This window comes from Pristiophorus japonicus, chromosome 11 (genome assembly GCF_044704955.1).
Source record: "Pristiophorus japonicus isolate sPriJap1 chromosome 11, sPriJap1.hap1, whole genome shotgun sequence".
Lineage (NCBI taxonomy): Eukaryota > Metazoa > Chordata > Chondrichthyes > Pristiophoridae > Pristiophorus > Pristiophorus japonicus.
In genome coordinates this window covers 22520979-22527767 of record NC_091987.1, presented here as the reverse complement: position 1 = coordinate 22527767, position 6789 = coordinate 22520979, and the positions used below count along the sequence as shown (strand labels likewise).

At 49.9% G+C, this 6789-nt stretch overlaps 1 pseudogene; it reads right to left on the bottom strand.

The window, feature by feature from the left end:
- Nucleotides 1-5409: 5409 nt before the first annotated feature.
- LOC139276569 (U2 spliceosomal RNA) lies at nt 5410-5648 on the bottom strand (annotated as a pseudogene).
- Nucleotides 5649-6789: the final 1141 nt, after the last annotated feature.

Genomic DNA, 6789 nt, shown 5'->3' with positions numbered 1-6789 from the left:
AAAAGAATATTGTTGGATGTTAATCTGAGCATGGGCACCAAACACATGCCCATGTTCTGACCCAAGGTCATTGACCTGAACCATTAACTCTTTTTGTCTCCCCACAGATGCTGCCTGACCTGCTGAGTGTTTGCAGTGTTTTGTGTTTTTATTTCACCAAACAGACGCTTGCTTGTATAAGAAAGAAAGGGAGAAATGGTACAACGACTGGAAATCCAAACCAGAAACAGAAAACGCTGGAAACATCATCATCATCATCAGAGGCAGTCCCTCGGAATCGAGGAAGACTTGCTTCCACTCTAAAAGTGAGTTCTCAGGTGACTGAACAGTCCAATATGGGAATTACAGTCTCTGTCACAGGTGGGACAGACAGTGGTTGGAGGAAAGGATGGGTGGGGTGTCTGGTTTGCAGCATGTTCTTTCCGCTGCCTGATGCTGTGCTGTTGGCTGGTGTTGAGGGGTAAATCTTGGCCCCAGGCCACTGAGGTGAACTCGTTTAAACAGCTCCCTCGCCCCCTGCGCTCTTCTTCAAAATAGTGGCTGTGGGATCTTTTAACACACTCCCTAACTAGGCAGACGGGGCCTTGGTTTAATGTCACATCTCAAAGACGGCACCTCTGACAGTGCGGCGCTCCCTCAGTGCTGCCTCTCCGACAGTGCGGCGCTCCCTCAGTCCTGCGCTCCCTCAGTACCGTCCCTCCGACAGTGCGGCCCTCCCTCAGTACTGCCCCTCCGACAGTGCGGCGCTCTCTCAGTACTGCCCCTCCGACAGTGCGGTGCTCCCTCAGTACCGCCCCTCCGACAGTGCGGCGCTCCCTCAGTACTGTCCCTCCAACAGTGCGGCGCTCCCTCAGTACTGCCCCTCCGACAGTGCGGCGCTCCCTCAGTACTGCCCCTCCGACAGTGCGGTGCTCTCTCAGTACTGCCCCTCCAACAGTGCGGCGCTCCCTCAGTACCGCCCCTCCGACAGTGCGGCGCTCCCTCAGTGCTGCCCTCCGACAGTGCTGCACTGAGGGTGTTGGCCCATAATATGGCCTCAAGTCTCTGGGCTGGGACTTGAACCGACATCCTTCTGACTCGGGGAAGACAATACCATGCACTGAGCCACATATAATGTTTGTCACTTGTGGGAGAAAGGGCTGGAGTGATCTGGAGGTTGGGGAAATAGTACAAGGAGATGGAAAATTAGTTTAACGTGCGTTGGAATGTGATCCTGGAGAGGGAAGGGATTGAGTGCTGTCAGGAGAATGTGGATAGAGAGCTGATCTATTGCAAAAGGGATCGACTTTTTCGGTATTGTGGCCGTATTCAGAGGGAGTCAGTCCCATAGACTGGGGGTGCGTGGGACTTGCTGTTTCAACCTCGGTATTGAGCTTCCGGCCACATATCCATGGCGTAACTAAAACCACCTATTTCCACCCTCCGTAACATCGCCCATCTCTGCCCTCTGCCTCAGCTCATCTGCTGCTGAAACCCTCATCCATGCCTTTGTTACCTCCAGACTTGACTATTCCAATGCACTCCTGGCTGGCCTCCCACATTCTACCCGATGTAAACTAAAGGTGATCCAAAACTCGGCTGCCCCCATGTCCTAACTCACACCGAGTCCCGCTCACCCATCACCCCCTGTGCTCGCTGACCCCATGTCCTAACTCGCACTGAGTCCCGCTCACCCATCACCCCCTGTGCTCACTGCCCCGTGTCCTAACTCGCACCGAGTCCTGCTCACCCATCAACCCCTGTGCTCGCTGACCTACATTGGCTCCCTGTTAAACAACGGCTCGATTTCAAAATTCTCCATCCTTGTTTACAAATCCCTCCGTGGCCGCCTCGCCCCCTCCCTTTCTCTAATCTCCTCCAGCCCCTACACCCCTCCCTATCTCTAACCTCCTCCAGCCCCTACATCCATCAGGGAAGGTGGCTAACAAGGGAAATTAAGGATAGTGTTAAAACCAAGGAAGAGGCATATAAATTGGCTAGAAAAAGCAACAAACCTGAGGACTGGGAGTTTAATTAAGAGGGGGAAAATAGAATACGAGAGGAAGCTTGCAGGGAACATTAAAACTGACTGCAAAAGCTTCTATAAATATGTGAAGAGAAAAAGATTAGTGAAGACAAACGTCGATTCCTTGCAGTCGGATTCAGGTGAATTTATAATGGAGAACAAAGAAATGGCAGACCAATTGAACAAATACTTTGGTTCTGTCTTCACGAAAGAAGACACAAATAACCTTCCAGAAGTACTAGGGGTAAGGATAAGGATAAGGGGTAAGCCATTTAGGACCGAGATGAGGAGAAACTTCTTCACCCAGAGAGTGGTGAACCTGTGGAATTCTCTACCACAGAAAGTTGTTGAGGCCAATTCACTAAATATATTCAAAAAGGAGTTAGATGTAGTCCTTACTACTAGGGGGATCAAGGGGTTTGGCGAGAAAGCAGGAACGGGGTACTGAAGTTGCATGTTCAGCCATGATCTCATTGAATGGCGGTGCAGGCTCGAAGGGCCGAATGGCCTACTCCTGCACCTATTTTCTATGGTTCTATGGTTCTATGCACTTCCTCCACTTAGGGCGGTCTTTGGCCAGGGATTCCCAGGTGTCGGTGGGGATGTTGCATTTTATCAAGGAGGTTTTGAGGGTGTCCTTGAAACATTTCCTCTGCCCACCTTGGATTCGCTTGCCGTGTAGGAGTTCCGAGTAGAGCGCTTGCTTTGGGAGTCTTGTGTCAGACATGTGAACAATGTGGCCCCTGGTCGAATGTCGTCAGTGCTTCGATGCTGGGGATGTTGGAAACACACAGCAGGCCTCACCAGGGTTTTCAAACGGAAATGACTGGGTAACGCTTCAGGTTTATACCTGGACTGAGTGGGTTAAAAATGTCCTTCGGCGGCAGTGCGGAGCAGGTGATAATGAACCGGCCGCCTGTTTCATATTTTTGTTGACTTCGAACTAAAAGAAATCGAATGTATTATGTTCAGAATAACTCCACACGACTGTGATGTAAGCGCAAACCATTTTGACCTTGGTCTATTGAATGTAACTCCAAAGTGAGGAAGCAACCTGGTGGATTGCCTTTTATACCTGCTTTCCCAGGGTGCACAGGTGACCCTTGGGTCTCCCACAGGTATGCCCCCTGGTGGCAAGTCTTACACGTTGGTGAGGTTTGTATACATAACATCATGGGTGTAAAATGGGCGACCGATGAATTCCCGGCTGTTCTGCACTCCCACTGATGACCATCGTCACCCCCGGTGCTTCCATTCAAAACATTAACCTGTCTTAGAATCCGAGAATCAGACAACACAGAAGGAGGCCATTCAGCCCATCGTGCTGTGCTGGCTCTTTGGTAGAGCTATTATTCCTACTCCCCTGCTCATTCCCCACAGCCCAGCAAATTTCTCCCCTTCTTTATTCAATTCCTTGTCAGGCACTACATTCCATATCACAACAACTTCAAAGAAGTACTCTTCATCTCGCCTCTCTTGTCACATCACAATAATGGGGGGAACATTGCCGGAGGAGGCTTCCTTCAGACCAACGCCTCCCATCCATCATTTCTTAACGAAAATACCTGGTGGTCCCAGAGGAACATGGATTGCGGTTGGAGACCTCCATTCACTGTGCAGCGTACGGGAACATAAGAACATAAGAAATAGGAGCAGGAGTAGGGCATACGGCGCCTCAAGCCTGCTCTGCCATTTAATACGATCATGGCTGATCTGATCATGGACTCAGGTCCACTTCCCCGCCTGCTCCCCATAACCTCTTATTCCCTTATTGTTTAAGAAACTGTCTACTTCTCTCTTAAATTTATTCAATGTCCCAGCTTCCACAGCTCTCTGAGGCAGCAAATTCCATAGATTCACAACTCTCTGAGAGAAGAAATTTCTCTTCATCTCAGTTTTAAATGGGCGGCCCCTTATTCTAAGATCATGCCCTCTAGTTCTAGTCTCCCCCATCAGTGGAAACATCCTCTCTGCATCCACCTTGTCAAGCCCCCTCAATCATATACATTTCGATAAGATCACCTCTCATTCTACTGAATTCCAATGAGTAGAGGCCCAACCTATTCAACCTTTCCTTATATGTCAACCCCCTCATCCCCTGAATCAACCTTGTGAACCTTCTCTGAATTGCCTCCAAAGCAAGTATATCCTTTCGTAAATATGGAAACCAAAACTGCACGCAGTATTCCAAGTATGGCCTCACCAATACCCTGTATAACTGTAGCAAGACTTCCCTGCTTTTATACTCCATCCCCTTTGCAATAAAGGCCAAGATTCCATTGGCCTTCCTGATCACTTGCTGTACCTGCATACTATCCTTTTGTGTTTCATGCACAAGTACCCCCAGGTCCCGCTGTACTGCAGCACTTTGCAATTTTTCTCCATTTAAATAATAACTTGCTCTTTGATTTTTTTTCTGCCAAAGTGCATGACCTCATACTTTCCAACATTATACTCCATCTGCCAAATTTTTGCCCACTCACTTAGCCTGTCTATGTCCTTTTCCAGATGTTTTGTGTCCTCCTCACACATTGCTTTTCCTCCCATCTTTGTAGCGTCAGCAAACTTGGCTACGTTACACTCGGTCCCTTCTTCCAAGTCGTTAATATAGATTGTAAACAGTTGGGGTCCCAGCACTGATCGCTGCATGTTCTCCAGATATGTATTCATATCCTGGAATCATGTGACCCTGGACCACTAATCACTATGTAATATTCTCATTGATAATAATGCGAGCTCCGTTTTTAAAGCTGCCATTAATTCTTCTCTTCTCTTCTTCTTAGGCAGTCCCTCGGAGTTGAGGATGACTTGCTTCCACACTAATATGAGTTCTCAGGTGATTGAATAGTCCAATGCGGGACCTACCATCTCTGTCACAGGTGGGGCAGAAGGTGGTTGAAGGGACGGGTGGGTGGAGTGCCTAGGTTGCCGAGCGCTTCTTCCGCTGTTTGCGCTTGGCTTCTGCTTGCTCTCGGCGAAGAGACTCGAGGTGTTTGGCAGCTTCCTGGATGCATCTCCTCCGATTTGAGTGGTCTTGGGCCAGGGATTCCCAGGTGTCGGTGGGGGGATGTTGCACTTTTTCAAGGAGGTTTACAAGCTCCCATTACTATCAATGAGAATACCCCCCGAAAACAAGGAACACAACATAATAAATAAAAAAAACACCTCACATATTTAAAATTAATTGAAATTGAATATAATTACTGTGGTGTTCCTGCACCGTACTACAAACTCACATGAAGCATGTACTGCAGACACAGTCACTATGTGACCTGAACCTTTATTTTTTTTTTTTGAAATTCGTAGCCAATCGTTCCAATTCTTTGTCAAATCACAAACGCCAGAGGTCACCTTGCACACGCCAAGGATCACTCTGCGCCAATGCTCTTAGCCAAAAGGCCTAGAGCCACTGCACCGTTCCTGGAAGTACTGCAATACCAGGTTCGTGCCATGGAGGTGGATGGGTCAGGTCCCCCACACACCTCCGTGGAGGTGGATGGGTCAAGCCACCCCACCCACCTCCTGTTTCCAAAAAAGCAAGCATATACCTTCCTGATCCAGGGAGAACCACCCGGAGGTCATGGTGGCTACTCCCCTGTCAGGTCAGTTACGCATGATCTTAGCCAAAAGGCCGAGAAGCTTAACCTTTATTCCCAAGACCAAGGAGTGCTGACCTTGGGTGGGACCTCCCCTTTTATACCTGGAAACCCAGGTGAGGAGTGTCTCCCACAAGTTCACCCCCTGTGGTCAGGGTGTGCATTTCTAGGGTATAAGTACAGTGTACGGGAGTTGCATGAAGGTTACAGTTACATGAAGATTACCGTTGCATGATGGTTACATACATGACAATGACATTATTTTGTGAATTTTTTTTCAATGTGATTTAATAGGGTTAACAATAAACTCAACTTAATGGACAGGGTTTTTAATATAAAAATGAATGATTACGTTTAATTTTTTGATGTTTTTAAACTCTTAGGGTAGAAATTACCCCCCTCCCCCCGCCTGGAACGGAGCACTCCCACGCTGTCTCGGTGTGGTTCAGGACGCCTCTTGAGCGATATTCGGCTCTTTGGCTTTTTTGTTTGGATCCGGAAGTCGCTCTTAATGGGGACGGTGACAACACCTGATGGGCGACAACGTGGCGGTAGCAGCAACTGAGGGGCGGATACGGGGCGGAGCGGAGTCATCGCCGCGATGACATCATCATGGTGCCGCGTCACCACGGTTCTCCCCTTCACTTAACGAGGAGAGCCTTCGCGATTTTAACTCTTCGGCCTGGGAGGGTTTCAGCCGTGCCAGCGGCTGGGCCCCAAGAGCGGGTGCCAGGCTGGTTGTTGGCGGCCAGGCCGAACCCAGGGCATAATTATCGGGCCGACATAGCAGTCGGCCGACAAACAAAAACATGGCGGCAGCGGAAGTGCGCCCTCCCCTTTAAGGGAAGCCACCCCGGCGTTGCAGACGGCCATGGCCTCACTGGACCACCGGCAAAAAGTTTGTTTTGGCACTGCCGGGCGGGCTGAAGATTTTCAGAGGGGAATGTCGCCGTTGGCGGGGGGGGGCGGGGGTGGGGGCGATAGATCGGCAGTGCGCACGGTTATGACGCGATTACCGCGGATCGGCAGCAGAGGAGCGGTAAGGGGGGGATCGGGGCACTGCCGGGAAAACTCAGGAGGGCAATTGGGCTATGGGCGGCCATTGGTCGGAAAGTCGACTCCACTCCGCAGCGTGGCCGCTGATTTCCGGGGATAACAGGCCTGAAGGAAAGAACAATTTCGGCCCCT